The sequence below is a fragment of the Protopterus annectens genome, chromosome 2.part2, assembly GCF_019279795.1.
Source record: "Protopterus annectens isolate FY-2018-M chromosome 2.part2, PAN1.0, whole genome shotgun sequence".
In the NCBI taxonomy this organism is placed as follows: domain Eukaryota; kingdom Metazoa; phylum Chordata; order Ceratodontiformes; family Protopteridae; genus Protopterus; species Protopterus annectens.
In genome coordinates, this window is record NC_056730.1 from 605,194,239 (window position 1) to 605,214,342 (window position 20,104).

Here is a 20,104-nt window from a genome sequence, read left to right on the forward strand (position 1 = left end):
TTCTTATGGGAGTCATCATCCACGGCTCCAGTGCATAGCCAGCATCCCCCACAAGATGGCCATGTGGGATGTCCCCCCTGACAAATACCTGATACAGCTGTGAGGCATGCCAGATATGGGAGTCATGGTAGCTTCCAGGGCTGCCAGCACACACATCCATGATAATGCCCTGGGCATTGCACATGACCTGGCAGTTGATGGAGTGGAGTCCCTTGCGGTTTATGTAGCACCTACCATGCTCACCGGGTGGTGACTTGATTTGTATGTGCGTGCAGTCTATCGCACCCAGTACCTCCAGGTAGTGTGCCACACGGTGGAAGTGGCACATATTGCTGTCCAACTCCTCCTGAGTTCGGGGGAAGTATATCTGCTCATTGGCATGTGGTAACATGGCATCCAGGAACTGGTGTAGTACCCTGGATGCTGATGCCTGTGAGATACCCATTATATCTCCAGTTGGCTTTTGAAAGGTACCTGTGGCCAGTATTCGCAAGCTTACACATACCTTCGTGTCCACTGGGATGGGTTCCCCTCTGTTGTTTCTGGTTCTCAGGCATGGCCAGCACAGCTCCACTATTTGCTGTAAGATGTCCCTGTCCACCCTGTAATGCTCTACTATCTCCAGGTCATGTAGCCCCTGTTAGGTTACCCTTGGTCTGAACACTCTCCTTCTCCTCCGAGGACTGCGGTGGTTGTCGGCATCATCCTCCACAACACCGTCAGTCTCTAACACATGCTGATGAATCACATTACAGTCACACGGAGATGCACATGGCACCCTCAGCGCACACTTACAGACTACGGCACTCACAAACACAGTTGAACACAGTACCTCGTGGACGCAACACCGGCAGCAGTGACTAAATGTCCCTTCATATCATCATACTATTACTCGCGGCTGTACTGTTCTGGTACTGTGTTCTATCGGTCTTTCAGCCTCGTGGTTACACATGTTGGTATGTTACATTCCATAGTTGGCAGTATCCTATTTATTTGTACCTCAAGGTGTTATGAATGTCATTGAACTATCTATTATATTTGCAGATATCGCTGATTCCATCTATATCAACATATATCACTCTATTGCCCTTTCTATCTGTATTATATATCTGCATATGTGTGTATGTATATATATATATATATATATATATATATATATATATATATATAATATATATATATATATATATATATATATATATATATATATATCTGGCGGGAACGTGACAGGCACACAGCACCACCATATGCTGTGAGGCTCATGTACTGTTCAGGTGTTGGCATTCCGTGTTCCACTAGCTGTTGTGTTTACAATGTTTGAGGGCTGCCTATGTAGGAGTCACACATTGGGCCACCTATACATTACAATTTACAGGTGGTCATGTTTGTGTGCCATCCATTTTACTGTGTGTGCAGGTGGAGAGGTGTCAGTCCATAGGTGCCTACACTGTCAGAGTATGTGCTATACGTTCCCTCTTTGCCAAGGCGTAGGCATATTGGGCATGTCTTCATCTGCCTATTGGGCTGGCACAGTGTGTTCATGGTCTGAATCCCTCTGTGCCTGTAATGGCCTGGGCAATTGCGGTGGGCTGTGAGGGCCTTCACCATTTTGTCCCTGCTGCAGCTGCTTCCACAGGATCATATTATGTAGCATGGCACATACTATGACGATGTGGGCACATGTGCCTGGAGAGTACTGCAAGGCTCCACCAGATGTATCCAAGCACCGGAACCGTGATTTCAGCATCCCGAACACGCTCTATGATGATTCTGGTTTGTGCGTGTGCCTCATTATGGCGTTCTTGCATGGGTGTGTGTGCATTTCTGATGGGAGTCATCATCCACGGCTCCAGTGCATAGCCAGCATCCCCACAAGATGGCCATGTGGGATGTCCCCCCTGACAAATACCTGATACAGCTGTGAGGCATGCCAGATATGGGAGTCATGGTAGCTTCCAGGGCTGCTAGCACACACATCCATGATAATGCCCTGGGCATTGCACGACCTGGCAGTTGATGGAGTGGAGTCCCTTGCGGTTTATGTAGCACCTACCATGCTCACGGTGGTGACTTGATTTGTATGTGCGTGCAGTCTATCGCACCCAGTACCTCCGGGTAGTGTGCCACGGTGGAAGTGGCACATATTGCTGGCCAACTCCTCCTGAGTTCGGGGGAAGTATATCTGCTCATTGGCATGTGGTAACATGGCATCCAGGAACTGGTGTAGTACCCTGGATGCTGATGCCTGTGAGATACCCATTATATCTCCAGTTGGCTTTGAAAGGTACCTGTGGCCAGTATTCGCAAGCTTATACATACCTTCGTGTCCACTGGGATGGGTTCCCCTCTGTTGTTTCTGGTTCTCAGGCGTGGCCAGCACAGCTCCACTATTTGCTGTAAGATGTCCCTGTCCACCCTGTAATGCTCTACTATCTCCAGGTCATGTAGCCCCTGGTAGGTTACCCTTGGTCTGAACACTCTCCTTCTCCTCACGAGGACTGCGGTGGTTGTCGGCATCATCCTCCACAACACCATCAGTCTCTAACACATGCTGATGAATCACAGCTATGGCAGCTCACAACATGTACATTTTAAAAGTTCCCCGTGTGTTTACACCTATGGTGCAGTGTTTGGGAATACACAGGTGTGTGTAGGGTGCTTTCACACTTTATGCTATTGTGCTGTGAACACCGATGATGTCATAGGGTGTGTATGTACGATCGTAGCTACAGGGTATCTTATGTGTTTTACTGCTGGAACTACTATTGTGGTGCCTTTGTTGTTGAATTACATTTGGCTGCTGTGGATTACCTCTTGACCTTCCTTTACATTTCTGCACGTTGCACCTACCATTTCTGGCGTGCATCCTGCAGCCTACTTCCATTTGTACTTTCCTGGACCTGGCGTATCTTGCGTTATGTGTGCTACTGCTGGTCTGCTGTCAGTTTGCTTTGCTCTGCTGTGTCAGGTCTCCTATCTTTGCAATCCAATACCTCCCTCCTTTCTTTGCATTCCAATGCCTCCCTATGCTGTTGTGCAGGTATCTGCAAGCAGACTTGTCAGCTGCCGTCGATTGGCCATCGTGGGTTGATTGGTGTCGATTGCTCATTAGTACTCCAATTACCCTACTTCAGCATTTCCTTCTTTTCTTCCCCTGACCTTCCTGTTTGTGCTATTGTTCGTGCGTGTGCATCTGATTACTGGGTTTGCACGTTTTCATCCCTGTACACATGCACTTTTGGGCACCATGTGTGCTCTCAGCTAAATGATTCTATACCTTCCTACCCACCCCTATCCTGCAGCTTTGCTTAGCAACGGACAGGCCAGATTTGCATTGCTCCAATGTGCTTACTGCTACAGTGGCACACCCCTCTGCTGATGTCATGTATCTCCTCTGAGCCACTCCTCGGTGTTATACCATGCCGTATGGTACAACCTTCATCCGGCGGGACATTTGCGATTCAGTATTATCTGCCTCATTTGCATGGCATTGATTACTAATTCATAGTTACTGTGCCGAACACTATCGCAAGCCCTTAGCAACCCTTGCACCTTGGTTGTGGTGTTCCATGCCTACCATTGTGTATTATGCTGTAAACCTGATTTCTATTATGTTGCGATTTTATGACATTTTTATATTATTTCTTTATGTTACAGCTTCCGCACACATGCCCTGTGGTTGTGCTGTGCGTTACTGTGGACATGACATTAAATGTTGCTATTTACGTGTTGTGCATCTTTTCTTATGCCATTGGCTGTGTATTTCACCACTGGCATATGTTAACTTTGTGATACCTGGGTCTGGCCCACTTCCATAGCTCCGATGTTCTGTTTGGGAAAATGTAAACCGTGTTTTTTGGTTTACATTTCCGTGGGCTTACGCTATGCCTGCACCACTTCATGAATCACTATATGCCTTCATTTGCATGGTGCGACACTGCGCATGGGGTGATTAGCATACCTAAGCCGGGGGCTGCGCAGTTCTGGCGTACGCCGGTAGTGCACGTGGAACTGGATCGTACCTGAATAGCTCGACGGCCATATTTGGCATTATACCGCCTACGCTATGCCTGCGCCTGGTGCAAGCTTCATGAATCCCGGGGTCTATCTTTTTACAATTCCATTCATTCAAAGCAATTTGAAGTGAGCATCTAATTCAAAATTCCAGAAACAGTTAAGGGTTTACTAGCATGCTAGCTTTGCTACCATGGAACACACCCAGCTTTTCTCTAAAATCTTCAGAATGCACTTCCTCAAGGGACCTGAGCTCTCTACTCACAGTCAGGTTTATGTAATATGCTTTGTTTAAGTTTGTAAGATTTGGCAACCAGTTCCTTCCATACAAGTCTGGACCTGCTCCCTTTACCAAAACTGAAGAACACGTTATCCATTCTTCCTAATCACGCCTCCTTGGCACAAACTAATTTGCCCCCATAAATTCCTTTACTGGAAGGTAGGGCCAGATGACACAGACACAGGAAGTAATTGGACAGCTGTGTAGCATAGACTAAATAGAAGCACAAGTTTATTAAACATAATAAACATAGTTCCATTGAAGTAACTATGGTATAAATTACATATTACAGACTCAAAAAACCCATAGTATATGAATAGAGCTTAATTACAACAAAAAAAAAAAAACAAAATAAAAATGTTGCAGGTGATCTTTAAGGCTCATACTGCTTAAACAATTGAGTATAATGGAAGGCAGAGTGATAGGATGTGGAGGCTAAAAATACAGATCATGAGATAATATTTAGGTAACTAACAGATAATAAGATGAGTCTGAGGCTACTGCAACTGTGACCATGATATCATATAGTTAGCAGGGCACTTGGGGAGGTATTATATAGTTAGCAGGGCACTTGGGGAGGTATTATATAGTTAGCAGGGCACTTGGGGAGGTATTATAGTTAAACAATCCCACTTTCCAAGTAGCAGTAAGTTGAAGATAATAATTCAAGTAAATCATAAGTAAATAAGTCGAAGTCAGTGGTTTACCCAAGTGTGACTAAAGCACATCCTTCTGACTCGCCTTTTGCCATAAAATTTAAACCAAAATTTGCCAAAACATTAAGCCAAAAATGTAAACCAAAATTTGCCAAAATGGTGATCCAAAAATCAGTAACAAAACAAAAAAATCATTTTTTGCAGGGGGGGGACAAGCCTCACCTGCACTCCAACCATGTGAGGGGTTCTGCCACCATACTTCCCTAAATTGTATACATTGCCAGCTTGCACAATACAACACACTGCTGTGAAATGCACTGCAAAATGAAATACTCAAAATAAAGCCACTCAACCATCAATGCAGTCATTACCTATAAGCATGCTGAAGGCAATATCTCCAATGTTTTCTGTCTGTCTGTCTGTCTGTAGTAGGGTAAGCATACATACACACACTCATAATAAAAAAAATAAGAGCTACTTTAACAATTCTTTTTCTAGAATTATAAACATCATTACAGATGGACCTTAACAGACAGCACATTATTGTATGTTGTCTAAGGAGATTGTTGGCTGCATCTTGTACATGGCAGGGGATGTATTCTGTGGTTCATGTATTTTTTTTTCTACCAGGTTAGCCAGTCCGCCGGACACATGTGTCTCTTTTCAGGGGTTACTCCCAGAGCACCATATAGGTTCATAGGTTCATAGGTTCATACTAGGCTATCTGCCCGAGGGCATTTACAAGCCTAGCCCATCGTTTTGTGGCTTACGCCACCCCTTTAGTATGGGGAACTATACCCATTATTTTGCTGTGCCTCTGTCGAGCAGTGACACTGAGGTAATCCCTGGGGTATATCTGCGATCTCCCATCCATTGGTCAAGATTTCTCTTGAACAAGGCCAGCGAGGTGCTCTGCCTCACATGTACCGGGATTTTGTTCCACAGCATAGGAAGTCTTTGGGTGATGAATCTATCCCTCCAGCACGTCCTATTAATAGCCGTGTCAAGGTTTAAGTCTCCCGCCCTTGTGGCTCTGATGGATCTAGATTTTTGAGGTGAAGCATATTCATCAAATCTGGGTTTGACATGGCCTTGTATGTTAGGCAAAGGACACCTCTGAGCAAGCGGTAAGCGACTGAATAGAGCTGGAGTTCTTTCAGTCGGGCAGCATAGGACAGATTTTTGAGACCCTTTATCCTTTTGGTGAGGAACTTTTGTGGCCTCTCCAGCTGCTGCAAGTGTCGGGTCAGATACATTCGAATGGGGCATTGTACTCAATCATTGGTCTGATGAGTGATGAGTAAAGGGAGACTATGACCTCCCTTGATCTAGATGAGAATCCCTTCATGATAAGGTGGGCAATGTAGAAGGTCTTCCTAACTACTTTAGCTACATGGGTGTCGAATGACAGACTACTATCAACCTGGGTCCCCAGGTCCCTGATAACTTCTTCTGTGCTCAGTGGATTGCCACCTATTTGGTAGCTAGGGGTAACCTTGTTTTTCCCGAAGGGTATGACTATGCAGTTTTTGGCATTTAACTTTAGGCCGTGGCTCTGGCACCAGTTATCCGTTTCTGTGAGACCCTTCTGAAGGATATCTGTGTCAGATGTGTTTTCTACAATGGCGCCCAGTTTGCAGTCATCTGCAAACTTTGTCAGCCATAACCCTCCTGTGTTTGCTTGTACTTCGGAAAAGTAGATGCCAAACAAGAGTGGGCCCAGGACTGAGCCCTGTGGGACACCACTTGTGACAGGCTTTGAGTCTGACATGGCGCCAGCAACTCTGACCCTGTGGGTTCTGTCACTCAGCCAGTTTGCAACCCATCTTGTGATGTATGGGTTGACATTTAAGCTGATGAGTTTTTCAATGATACCCAAGTGGGGTATTGTATCGAAGGCCTTAGCCAGATCGAGGTAGGCTGTATGGACTGCCTTTCCCTCATCAATGGCTTTGGTGACTGTTTCGAAAAAGTCAACTAAGTTTAAAAGGCATGATCTGCCTTTGACAAAGCCAAACTGGGTTGGATCCAAAGTCTGCAAATTCCCTATGTCTTTATTTATGAGGTCCATTATGATCCTCTCCATGGCTTTGCAGATAAGGCTTGTCAAGCTAATGGGCCGGTACTTTCCAGGGTCGGTGGAGGCACCGCCTTTGTGAAGTGGTACCACAGTTGCAGTGCACCACTCCTGGGTGCGTATCCAGAGGTAAGACTTTGATTAAACAGCTGTCCTAGCTGTGGGTTTAATTCCTCATTGAGTTCATGGAGCACACAGCCGGGGACACCATCAGGTCCCATGGATGCTGTGTTTTTGCTTTGGAGAGAGCAGTTCTCACTTGGGCTGGAGATGTTTGGGGGCTGCAATCATTTGGTATAGATATCTCTCCTTTTGGGGAGAAGTTTGCACTGAACCTGTCAGCCAGTATGTTGGCAATGTCTGTAGGATCAGTAATCTTCACATCATTTTGAACTAGCTCTGAGCATATCTGGGAGTTTCCTCCCAGGTTTCTAACATAGCTAAAGAAGGCCTTATGATTGTCTTTTGGGTCTTTAGCTATTTTTCTCCAAATTTGCTCTGGATGATTTTATGAGAGCTCTTAGTTTTTACTTATAGTGATCAAGGGTGTCTTACCTTTTAAGGATTTTGCTCTATCTTGTAGTAGCTTCCTCCTTTTGTTGTAGAGTTTGTTTATGGCTGGGGTCCACCAGACTGGATGCTTGCCTTTGGTACAAAGAGTCTTTGTTTTGCTTGGGATTGCCTTATCCATGCAGTCCTGCAGGTGCTGGTAGAAGGCATTTGTAAGTGATTCAGCGGCTTGAGTACTGTTTTCCATGCTCGGGGCCTTAAAGGAGACCACACTAGTCTTTAGAAGTGTGAAGTCGGCTTTTGAGAAGTTCTTTACTGTGGTCTTTTTATTTCAGGTGGGGGTGGGATGAGGACCTCCAGCGAGATTAGTTTGTGGTCTGATCTCACCAGTGAGGTACACCTCCGGTGTTGAACATTGTGCTCCCATGTTCGTGATGATGAGATCAAGTATGTTATCTCCTCTTGTGGGGATGGTGACTAGTTGTTCCATGGCATTTGAGTTTATGAATTCCAGGAACTTTTGGGCTAGGGTGTTTGGGCTTGAGTAGTGTTCCCAGTCTATATTAGGGTAATTGAAGTCACCTAGTATGATGGTGTTTGGTGTTACATTTATCCCTCTAGTGTTTTCAGGAAGGCCATGTGAGGTTCCTGAGTTTGTGAGGGTGGCCTGTAACATGCTACAATTTGCAGAGCAGTCTTGCCTATGGTTAATTGCACCTGGATGGTCTCCGATGCATCATGCGTTGCCACCAGTCTTGAGGTGTGGGTGTCCTTGATGAATATGGATACCCCCCCTCCTTTCTTGGTATTGTCCGGATTTTGGGGCCGGAACACATGATATGAGGTAAAACCTGATAGCACTGGGGTGCTCTCAGGAGCCTTGAACCAGGTTTCTGTCACAGCACAAACATCGATGTTCTCCATACTGAGAAGGGCCTCGAGTGCGTGCATTTTGAGATTTAGACTTCTGGCATTGAGCAGCATTACCCTTAGTTTTTTTCCTTTTTTGTGTTCTAGGATGGTAGGTTTAGAATTTGAGCCTTGCCTAAAAAAGGCACTATGGGGGTGGCAAGAGCCTTTGCCAATATCCGGAATCCCAGGGGTGACAGGTGCAAGCCGTCCCTATGAAGCAGCGTGGCTTGTCCAGCATGTCATCCCAGGCAGACAGACACTGGATCCCCTTTGAATGACACCAGTGTTTAAGCCAATTGTTAAAGCTGATCTTCTTATCTCTGTATTGTGGCATCATTCTTGGTGAAGGTAGGATACTGCTCAAGGTCAGGGTCATACCTGCCTGGGCTACATAATCAGAGAGCTCCTCAATGTCTCTTTTCATGTAGTCCAAGGAGTGCGTCTCAGGTCGTTTACACCAGCGTGGACAATGACTGAGTCATATTTGTACCTGCTGTTGAGAGACCTGAGTGCTTGCGTTATGTGGCGGATTCTAGCGCTCGACAGGCAGCTTACTGTGACCTTCTCCTTACTCAGTCTGGTGAGCGGGCGTCAGTGTGTCTGACTATGGAGTCACCAATGACTAGTGTGTCTGGCATTGTGTTTGGCCTTAAGGGCTGTGACTGTTTGACACTCTGACTGTGAGGTCTATGTGTTGCAGGTGTTGTGTTCTGAGGTGGTGGTTGTTTGGGTGTCTGCTTTGGTGGCCTCTGCTGTTTTGGTAGATTTTTGATCAGAGCCTCAGTATGTCTTTGTGTGTTTATGTGTATGATTTGAGGTTGTAATGGTACTATGTGAGACTGGGTCTATAGTGTGTGTGGTAACCTTCTCCTCCTGACTGGTCTTGCCAGTCCTATGTTGAGAGAGCTCAGCCTCCAGTTTGGCCGTATAGTTGCATCTCGCATGTATTTGTGTTTTGTGGGAGGAGGAGAGGGTTGTCTGTGTACATGAGGCAATTGTAACATTGCCTCAATATTCCCAGGTTCACCAGCTGAGCAGGAGAGGACACTAGCAACTGATCCCTCGACATGCTAGAAGGAATAGACAAAAAACTTTAAAAAGATTCGGGGCGTGGGTGACCGAGAAATGGGGGTTGCCTTTTGGGGTACTATCTATGACAAGAGTGCCGTATCAAGGTAATAAGTACTGTAGGAGCAAGTGCTACGTTTAACAGATAGAGAATAGTCTACTTGGAGTCAAGTAGAGATGATCTTTTAATTATAGGATACGCTGATTAGATCAGTAGTATAGTTCGAGGAAGGTAGTTTTAAGGAAAATTTGAAGAGTGGACTTTAGGTAGCCGAATAGTTTAAACCTGCTTAACCGGGCGCTGCCCTAGTGCAACGGTAGCAACTCCGCTAAATCGGGCTAAATCGCTAATCTTGGCGCTTAAAGCGTTTTATAGCAGGGGTCTAGAAAAGACAGGAAATGACCCAAAATGGCCAATAAACTACAAGTTACTGCCTTAAACCACTCCTCTGAGGACAAATGAAGGAGTTATGGAAATGACCCTAGTGGCCAATAAAACTACAGTTTCAAGTCAGTAACCACCTCTACGGGGCAGGAAGCTGCTCAATGTTAGTCACTGCCACTGATGAACACAGAGACCCTCCTTCAGCCCAAGCAAAAATGGCCTCACAGAAACTTTCAAACAGTTCAGGAACAGCAAGCCTGTAACTGAACTTTTAACTCTCAGAAAAGTGGGAAAAAGCAAGATTTTTTTTTTTGTTTTGTTTTTACAGAGATAGCAGAGGTTCACAAGTAATATCAAGTTATAACAGTGCAGTAAATGACCCCACACAAGAGTGCTAGGTCAAGGACAGAAAATATGCAAGTTTTAAGAAAAAATGATTTAAAATTAAGTGCAAACAGGAAATTCAGCAAACAGCTTTTGGTTGTGCTCTAAATACAGCTACTAATACAGAAATCAAGTTTAACAAGCCAGAAAATGCTCAAGCTAGACAGCTATGCAGAAAAACTTAGCAAATAAACAGAGAAAAATACTTAAAATCTCAAAAGTGGCTCCCTTCTTCTCTCAGCGTTTTTTCCTCTTGGAGGGTGCTTCACCAACAGCCAACAAGCCTGAAAAGACGCTCAAACCACGAGGCAACTAGGTTTTAAGAGAGGAAGATGAAGGAGTTATGGAAATGACCCCTAGTGGCCAATAAAACTACAGTTTCAAGTCAGTAACCACCTCTAAGGGGGGCAGGGAAGCTGCTCAATGTTAGTCACTGCCACTGATGAACACAGAGACCCTCCTTCAGCCCAAGCAAAAATGGCCTCACAGAAACTTTCAAACAGTTCAGGAACAGCAAGCCTGTAACTGAACTTTTTTAACTCTCAGAAAAGTGGGAAAAAGCAATATTTTTTTTGTTTTGTTTTTACAGAGATAGCAGAGGTTCACAAGTAATATCAAGTTATAACAGTGCAGTAAATGACCCCACACAAGAGTGCTAGGTCAAGGACAGAAAATATGCAAGTTTTAAGAAAAAAACGATTTAAAATTAAGTGCAAACAGGAAATTCAGCAAACAGCTTTTGGTTGTGCTCTAAATACAGCTACTAATACAGAAATCAAGTTTAACAAGCCAGAAAATGCTCAAGCTAGGCAGCTATGCAGAAAAACTTAGCAAATAAACAGAGAAAAAATACTTAAAATCTCAAAAGTGGCTCCCTTCTTCTCTCAGCGTTATTTCCTCTTGGAGGGTGCTTCACCAACAGCCAACAAGCCTGAAAAGACGCTCAAACCACGAGGCAACTATGTTTAAGCTTTCAAATATTTGGCTAGTAGGGACAGTTTCAGTACATGTAACATAACCAGAAGTGATCCAGAAAAAACAATTTCAGTCAGCTGGAGCTATATTTAAACAACAGCACTGGTTTTAGTTTTGAAAGCTCTAAAACAGCCTATTTTTGCAGCAAGGTATTCATCATGTGGATATATCTTTGAAGCTGAGTCTGAATACGGTTGATGTTGGACAACAATCAAAAAAGGAATGAATCACACACCTATTGGATTAAGTCAGAAAATCTACAGTTTTTTTCCCATGCAATTGCAAAGGACTAAAATGAAGCTAATAAATCCTACAGAAACATCATGGTTATTAACCTTTCTCTTGTTGTTCTCCAACCAAGCCTTCAACCAAATGAGTGCAGTTAGACCACTTCCAGTGAGCACTAACTTAGACAAGAGAAGACATGACAAACAGTGAAAAAAAAAGAAGTCAATCTGGTGGTCCCCTGCCATTAATGAACTCTACAACAGAAGAAAGAAACTGTTGCAGAAAATGGTGAAGGCCCAAGACTGGAAAAACTTCCTTATTAGCCTCAAGAAAAAGTTGAGATCCCTCATCAAAACTTCTAAAGCCAGCTATGAAGGCAGAATTGTGGCAGACACTAAAAACAAGCACAAAGTCTTATATAGTTATATCAAGAATCTCCACGGCAATACCCAGGTTTGGGTTTGGCTGGAATGCCTGGCTATCAGCATTGCTCATGGGAGTGCATGACCACTGTTGGTTTCTCTGTTACAGGGAAGACAGGCAGCTAGGCCTGCTGCACACCAACCCCTAGGAGCATCTGGATGTAGCAGAAAATTCCAGCTGTTAAGATCCTTAAACCTGTCAAGCAATGCATTGTCCTATAGCCATGGCTCAATGTGTGCAAACATACACTAAGCATTTTGCATTGCAGCCCTTGGTAGAAGAGGACATGCACCAACAGATTCAGGGAAAAGTTAGTGTAGAAAAATACTCCAAGCAACCCCTACTCTTACCCTTGGTTCGTTGCCTGCTTCATTAGCTAGGATGAGGGAACAAAAGTCTCCAGTGGGATGCTCAGGACTAACTAGTCAGGCATAGGATGAGGACAAAGGCAAAAAAAAATAAGACTAGATGGAGTGTACTTTTCAGACTAACTTCCACATAGGAGGAGCCCCTCCAACCTTCACGGTTCCACTTATGAATGTCATGATTTATTTGACTGATGAATTCCATTGCATGAAGCAAGTGGAATGGGGGAATACATTTCACAGTTGGAGACATCTGACTTTAACAGCCTCTGACTAACTTGCTAGAAAGAAAATCAAGTACTGTTTCATAACAGCATAGTCATGATTCTGGTAGCCAGAGATGATAAGTAAGGCATAGCAGACATCTGCTTAGCACCCAGCATGCTACAGTACCTGTAGAACTCATTAACAACCTGTATATCTATACAGTTTGAGAAAACTGCTTGGTTGGAGGGGTTGTCTCGGTCCTTACCTGCAAACTCCCAAGGCTTGCAACAGTACTCCTGTTTATTTTTGTTATATTTTCATACCCTGAGGAGCTAGAGCTCCTGATTTGAATTATATATATTTTTTATTTTATTTTACTATCTCTGTAGGATTGAAACACAACTCTGTATGTTTCACATAAAATATCAGATTTTTTTCAATCTGAGTTATGTTTCTTTTCAAATGCTGAGCAGCTAGGCATAATCCTGATATATCTAAAATGTTCCAAAATCACATCTATGCTTTTGTTTTTTGTTTCCCCTATGTAGAATACATGACAAGGGCACTTGATGACCCCATCTGTTAGTCAGGTGTGTCCTAAGAGGACCATAAATTTTACACAACTAATTACAATTTATTCAGTTACTTATAAGATAATATTTTCATTAATTTTGTTTAACTATGATCAGCTAAGTAAACATTTTGATTGTATTTGAGCGTGTGCTTTATGGTTGCAGATCTTTGGGTATACCTGTGAAGACAAAAGGCAGGATTCACGAAGCCTCCGTGCAAGAGTTACAAGGCTTACATGGAGGCTGCAGTGAAATGGTGTGACGTCAGCATGCCATGCATATGCATGAGGGCATGCTGAATCAAACCTAAGGCTAACACGGTCTGTGCAAGACAATAGGGGGCATGTCCATAGGGCGAGCCCTGCAAACGGACATGCCCCCAGAAGAGTAAAAGTCCCTAAAGTAAACCCCCACGACAGAGTCCGTGTAAATGTGAATAAACACAACACAACATATGCCCCCACAGACTATGAACATAAAATGTATAAATGAACATCTTATATTTTTTTTATAAGTTGTAAAGATGTTTGCCCGTGAGTGCGCTCGTTTGCACGGGCGTGCCCGGCGCTTAGCCACAGTTAGCAGTCACTGGAAAAGCATATAAGAACTAAATATGCAAAATAAGCCAAGAAGCAATAGCGTAGCGGTAGAGACATTGGCTGAAGAGGAGGCAGTCATGGTTCGAGCCCCCACAACATCTATTTTTATTTTTAGTGAAATAAGCATGAAACAATTCCCTGACATATATGTACATATATAAAATTATATTTTATGTAAAATGTAATGAAATGGGCCATGTATTTTGAAGAAATGTGAGATAATAAAAAAAAAAATGTCAGATGTGCCTATAGCTGAGCTACAGTCTAACAAGTTGAGGATATCTGCCTGTAGGTGAGCAGTGTTTTAACAGAATTAAAATGAGTGCCCGTAGGTGAGCAGTGTTTTAACAGGTGTAAAATGAGTGCCCGTAGGTGAGCAGTGGTTTAACAGGTGTAAAATGAGTGCCCGGGGTTGAGCAGCGTTTTAACATGCTGAAACTGTGTGCCCATAGCTGAGCTCAGCGTAATATGTGTGCTGACAGCCAAATGATGCGTAAACCAACGTAACCCGTTTGCGCGGAGCTGCGCACCGCGCCAACAAGCTAACCGACGGGCAACGTTGAGCAAGCTGTATCAAAACTGCCTTTACACAGACACACCTCCTAGCCTGTGTAGACAGTCATAAAATATAAAAAGCAATGACCAGGCTCGAACCCAGGATACCAATATATATATATATATATATATATATATATATATATATATATATATAGGAATGAATAGAGAGTGGAGCATGACAAAGCAGGTTTTGTGAAGCTGATACAATTCCAAAATGGCCAATCACAGATAAGTGCGGGAAAAACGGCATATATAAGCCCCATAGGCGGGAATACACAGCATAACCGATTGTGGAACCGACTTGCAGCCAGGATGGCAGGTGTAGGAGAGGGTAGTTGCTTCCGAGCACAGAGGTGGGGCATTGAGGAGTCCAAATATATGGTTTGGCTCCTCGTCCATGATCATAAGGCCCAACTCATGCACGGCCAGGTCCTGTGGGGAGTATATAGGGCTGAGGCATGGGACCGGTTGGCACATGATCTCACCAGTGCCACAGGAATACCAAGGACTGGTGAACAGGTCCATCACTACCATGCGGACCTGAAGAGATGGAAGCATGACCAACTGAACCATTGGATTCAGGAGGCCCGACAAATGCCCAACGCCCCACTACTGAGTAAGTTACGTGTAATTATTTATGTAAGAAATTAACCTAGCTGATATTATGGAGATGTGTATTCCAATATTACTTCATTCATATTACAGCTGCAGGTGTCCGTTCCATGAACCGTTGAGCCTATGCCGATAGGCTGGTGCGGTTGCACCATCAGGCAGGTCAGTAATTCTCTCCCTGTAACTGTAAAAAAATATATAAGTATGACAGTTTGCAAAAGAGTGCAGTGTAGTCACTTATTAATAAAATGTGCAAGTAACAGTGTAAGAGAGTTTGCAAGTATTGCTTGATTACAAAAGTGTGATGCAGCCTGTAATATAAAAATGAAACAAGTCTGAAATAAAGATGTCCCACCTGTAATATAATAGTACATAACCTGCAGCAGGCTGAAAAGTACAGCTACAGAAGCTGAGTAAAACACATGTGTGAAATATATCCCTGTTGAAATTCTGAAGCATGACACAAGTGAGACTGTTGTAAAGGATTGTTATAACTAAAAGTAAAACATGTCAATAAAGCCTAGAATTAAGTACCATCCTGAATTGTAAAAATAAAACAAGTGAGAGAGTGTGAGAAAGAGGTATGAATCCACCAATAAAGTAGTAATAACTCCTGAATAAAGTATACTGCAGTCAGTACAGAATGAAATGAAAGTGACAGGCAGAACCAAACAGCAACATGTGTCGAAAAAAGTACTGAAGCTGGAATGTGTCCCAAAATCTGGATATGTTGCTCTCAGTTTGCAATATGCAGATAGTATGGTTGTATGAAATACCAAACATCTACAGTTGCCTATAGCCATATAAAGCAAATGTAGCAGGATGATGTAGCTGAACAGAGCCAGATATGAATGTGTATGAATAAATATGAAATGTATATTGATATAGCAGTAACATTCCTATCACCAACCTGAATTAGTTATCACATAGGAAATTGTAGTCAGACCTGTAGTGTGTATATATCTGCAGCTAGTAGAAATGTACAGCATATGTATAGGTATTTGAAGTTGTTAATGAAATATTTCTTCACCCAACCCTATAACCACAAGTAATCCATTCTACGTGAAATGGGTATGTGCATTCACAATTAACACCCCTGGACATTTGTCCTGTTGGTTCATACATATTTGCATGTATGTTGATGCATGTGCCCTGTTCATACATCCAAACCTGATGGCCTGTTGCCATCAATCAACCCTGCATGTTGTTGGATTGTGTATTGCTGTTCAAATTATACATGTTTTATGCTTGCTGTTCAATGGCTTGAATTTATGGGTGTTTGGTCAATGGGAATACTAATGCATGCTGTTACAACTAATTGTGAATGGTATTGTACGTTACTAACCCAAACTGTCATAACATAATGCAAAACATAGGACGACAGGGAAGGCGGGTTCCAGCGAACCCACCTCTCCCACCTCAGCTGGCGAGTGCACCTGGCAGTAGTGCCCAGGCCGGACCCTCCTCCAGTGGCCCTGTGCCACCTGCAGGTGGAAGCGCTGCAGGGGATGGGGCTCGTCCCCCCTCTGCAAGTGTGGCTGGAGGAGAACATCCACTCACCCTCCGTAGTGTCCGGACTGTGGTGCGTAGGGAGATCCGGCACGCTGTGCTTGGGCCCCTACGCCAGCTTGAGGCATGGGTGGCACAACTCACGGGCGTGCCTGCTGCCCAGCCTACACAGCCCCCAGCACAGCCCCATCCTGGGCAGTGAAGGCACAGTGGCAACTGCCCATGGGTGGGGATCTCAGTTCCACTGTTGCCATCTGTGGGCTCATGGGCTTGAGATATCCAAACATCCGTCTCCGTCAATTGTGTAACCCCCTCACATGTGTCATACACCACCCCTGTATGCGTCTTGTTTGTCTTGTCTGTTAACCTCCCCTACCTACCTCCCCAGCTATACCGACTTCCTGTACCAGACATACCACTCTCACCTGAAAAAAAAAAAAGGGCACTCTGTACCCACAAAAAAATTACGCCCCATACATAGCTGCCCATTTTGCACACATGTCTGCTGGACATGTAAACTGGCAATTACAATTGGCTGTACAACAAATATTATTGTTGTCCTCACACCTCTCTCAGGGGTGGAAGGTTGCAAATTTCACACCAAATTACAAACATATGCACAGCTATTGCTGACAAAGAAATGGGCAGCTATGGGCCTTTCCTACATCCCTCCTGCAAAACCCGAGCTTGTTTTCCTACTGTCCTACCCTCTTTGTGCCCCCTTTTTCACCACTTTCCTATCTCCCCATTTTCTTTTCTTTAAAAGAAAATAGCGTGGGTGTGCGTGACAGTAAGCACTTTTAAGCAGTAGTAAGCGGGTATGCGCAAAGCTAAGTGGCAGTGCGCATGCGTGAGCTCCGCGCAAACCAGTGCTAACCCGCTTGCAATTGCTTAAAAGTGCCTTAGTCACTCCGAATGACAAGGCCTGTAGTTTTCTCAGCAGCAAAATAAAATACCTCCCTCAGTCTCAAACCCAGGACCTTGGAAACACTTGTCTGCATGACTTACCACTAAGCCATGACTGCTATACAAGAACATTGTGCTGAAAGAAATATATCATAAAATAGGAATTAATGTAAAGGGAATATAGCAAGTCTAGTACACAAAGCATGTCATGTATATTTACTGTCAAATCTAGTGGATTTGTAAAATAGTACTGTGTGCTGCAAAACAGTCATGCTAGTTGGTAGCTACTAGGTAATAATGTCACAGTAGCATTTGGCAAGCCACACACATTCTCAGAGCAGGATAAACACTGCCATAGTTGAATAGTTAAGAGATCAGACATAGCAACTGTGACTGAGTTACAGGGATGTCCCTGATGTGAAAACAAATGTAAACTGTGCCCCACTGACACCCTGTCAAATGTACTAACAGTAGGCAGAAAGGTGTAACTACACATGCAATGGTAACTATGACTGACTGAAGGTATGCACCACCTGCACGTCACAAATGGTGTACTAATACATATGCTTGAAATAACCCACAGTCACAACTGCAGAATATCAGAATATGTCATTGGAGTAACCCACTGCTATGTACCATTCCATGAGGCTGATAAAAGATGCACCGGAGAGTATCTGAGGCCTGCTCAGCAGCATGATCAAATACCCCTGTAAGTGTCAAGGCCAACAGCATGGCCAGACCACACTGCATGCAGTAACACCCTACCACAACAAACACATAGGGAATTGCTGCCCAAACAGATTTAGCAAGCATTACAAGCTGTGAATGTAAATGGAAAATAGGAAAGCCATAGCAACACATTACAGGAAAGACACCTAGCAGGCATACAAGGAGTGAATGTAAAGGCCAAATATTGAAGCCATAGCAACAGATTGCAAGAGCCACTGCTATATACCAGTTACACCACAATCCCCACAGGAAAGCACACACACCCATATACACAGTACTACTAGTCGTAGGTGTCAGTTTACACACACGGAGAACAGGACACTGGAGGAAGGAATACTCAGCTTACAGAACAACATGCATTGCAGTGTCTACAACACAGCCTGAAATATGAGAGACATACCAACCCTTACACTCACAGAACAGTGTCCACAGCAAACCAGCATGGTCCCCACCCTGATAATCTGAAAGGGCTATGCCTACCTAACAGACCTTTTTATAGCACAGTCCTGTAATCACAGTGAGAACTGCAATCACTACACAACAGGCTGCATGCAATTAGTAAATGCTGGCTAACAATTGGTGCAGAGGCCATCACATGGACATGTGCAGATACCTACAAAAGCATCCTGTACTCCCAGTCCACACATGCAATACTTTCATTGCACCCGCTGGAGGTAGAGAGAGAGAGAGAGAGAGAGAAAAAAAAAGAAAGAAAGAAAGAAAGAAAGAGAAAGAAAATAAAACCTGTAACAACAAAACAAAGAGGCTGACAGCAGGCCAAGTAACTGCAAGCATACGCAAACAGCTGCAACAAACACAGGTAATGTAAAGAACTACTATAATACTCTACATACTGTGAACCCTCCAGATGTGTTATTGGTCTGTATCTATGTATATGAAGATGTGCATAGGGCCGGGGACATACTGCAACTGTCACTGAAGGCTCCACATACATATGTATGTGACGGTAGCTATGTGCACATAGCAATGTAGGTTGTAGTACAATGTACAAGTAGGTTGTACAGTAATGGATGTTCAGCAGTACGTTACTGTGTGTATACATATGTGGAACTAAAAAGGAGTATATATCTATGGGTCTACTACTAATTACCGACATGACGATTCCCCGACGGAAAACTCCCCGACGCCAGATGACCGACATCACACAAACCCGACAACGCAAAACACCGAACACCATTACACCGAACACCATTACACCGACACACGGAACGTAAACAACCGCACGACACATACATAGCATACACACTAGCCCTGACCCAAACCCTAACCCTAAGGTCCGACACTATCGCACACTTCACCTACCTGCACCCTAACCCTAACTCACTTAACCCACCCCTAGCCCAAGCTCCGACATTAACGCACATCACCTACCTGCACCCTAACCTAACTCACTTAACCCACCCTAGCCCAAGCTCCGACACTAACGACACTTCACCTACCTGCACCCTAACCCTAACTCACTTAACCCACCCCTAGCCCAAGCTCCGACACTTAACGCACACATCACCTACCTGCACCCTAACCCTAACTCACTTAACCCGTCCCTAAACTACAGTCCCTCACTAGCACACACTTACCTTACCCGAACCATACCTCCGACACGAACACACACTCACCTTTCCCACAGCCTAACCCGACATCCCACAATCTCGAGCACTTACCTGACCGCTCCTAACTCCGTCACCATCGCACACTTACCGCGTCGCGATCGCACATTCCCTTGTCGGTCTTTCCGCTGTCTGCAAATCACCCTGTCGGTACACTTACCTGTCGGTCATCTGGCGTCGGTGAGTTTTCCGTCGGGGAATTGTCGTTTCGGGCATTAGTAGTAGACCCATATCTATATATAACATGTGTATACGTATGTATATTGAGATATGTATGTATATATATATATATATATATATATATATATATATATATATATATAATATGCATATGTGTATACATAGATAGAGAGGGATGTAGAAATACATAGACATATATAGTTTCACAGTGTCATAGTTTAGTACTAGGCTATCTGCAGACAGTGTATAGAATACATTTAGAAACTTGCGCCTCTGTATAGTAGTGACACAGTGAAGACCCCCCCCTACATAATAGCATTAGTTTAC